This window comes from Pyxicephalus adspersus, chromosome 1, assembly GCF_032062135.1.
Source record: "Pyxicephalus adspersus chromosome 1, UCB_Pads_2.0, whole genome shotgun sequence".
Classification (NCBI taxonomy): Eukaryota; Metazoa; Chordata; class Amphibia; order Anura; family Pyxicephalidae; genus Pyxicephalus; species Pyxicephalus adspersus.
Genome location: NC_092858.1, coordinates 61,176,210 through 61,177,303, shown reverse-complemented (window position 1 = coordinate 61,177,303; position 1,094 = coordinate 61,176,210). Strand labels below are relative to the sequence as shown.

Genomic DNA, 1,094 nt, shown 5'->3' with positions numbered 1-1,094 from the left:
CTATGAGCAGGGTGTGCTGTGGGCAGGGAGTGCTTTGGGCAGGGAGTGCTGGCCGAACCTTGGACTCTCCCCCTCCTCATTGATAAGTAGGATGCTGCAGCTGGCAGCCTCGTCACCATGACAACCCCTGTAATTTGGGGGAGGGGATCTGCATCCTCCATCTCACACATATTATCTAAACCAAAGAAATGGCAAGCTATAGCACACAACACGTATCAATATATATCGGTATAGAAGAGGGGCAATGTGCATGTTATCAATGAGCATCTACGAAATGGGTGGCAATCTTCTGAGCTGGGCTGCATATCATGTAGACGTCAAGCATTACAAAGACACACAAATGGCCTGCTTGGCTGCTCCGGCGTCAGCCCCCCCTCATACACCCCAAGCTATAAAGCAGCAGCCGCAGAGGATGGGGGACACAGCAAGGAGGGTGGGGGCAGAGAAAGGAGATGAGCCATACAACAACACGGGGAGATCACCACCTACCTATTGCACTGTCCTTGCCTTGATTTGCATGGAAGTTTAGCCTGCACCTCTATTCATTGTCAGGATGGAGATGGCTGTCAGTGCTGCTCCTTCCTGCTGGCAGATGGGGAGGACACAGCACACAGGAAGAGCTGCACTCACTCTATGGCAGCCAGGGAGGCAGCTGTGCCTTGGATGGAGAGATTCTGCTTCCCTGTCATCAGGCTGCTCTCATTCCCATCCACAGCAGCATTTACATAGGAGAACTGTGCCTGGGATGATTCTAGTGTCCCTGCAAATGTCACTGATATCTGCTGTCCCTGTAATAATTATTATTCATCATATTACAAGAGACAGAAGTCCATACTGAACATGATGATAATATACATCAGCTGGGCAAAAGACAAACTTATTGAAATGTTTAATGAAAAGGAACTGAACTTCAAAATCATAAATGTAATGATCCTGTTCCCACTAGTGCATTGTGTTCTGCACAGGTTATTATGCAGAGCATTTACTGCATCACAGCCACCAATAATACCAGCTATAACATTTACAAGTAACCCCACCTAAATTCCTGCTGCCTACTTTCATTTACAATGCCCCTATAAAGTATAATCTGGAAA

The 1,094-nt window shown here is 47.3% G+C and overlaps 1 protein-coding gene across 1 annotated transcript in view; it reads right to left on the bottom strand.

Annotated features, from left to right (window-relative positions):
• The window catches only part of NALCN (sodium leak channel, non-selective), a 217,002-nt gene extending 216,313 nt beyond the window's left edge, over nucleotides 1-689 (bottom strand). Inside the window, exon 1 of the mRNA XM_072400953.1 lies at nucleotides 490-689. The gene's annotated coding sequence lies outside the window, so the exon portion shown is untranslated. The remainder of the gene's footprint in view (nucleotides 1-489) is intronic.
• Nucleotides 690-1,094: the final 405 nt, after the last annotated feature.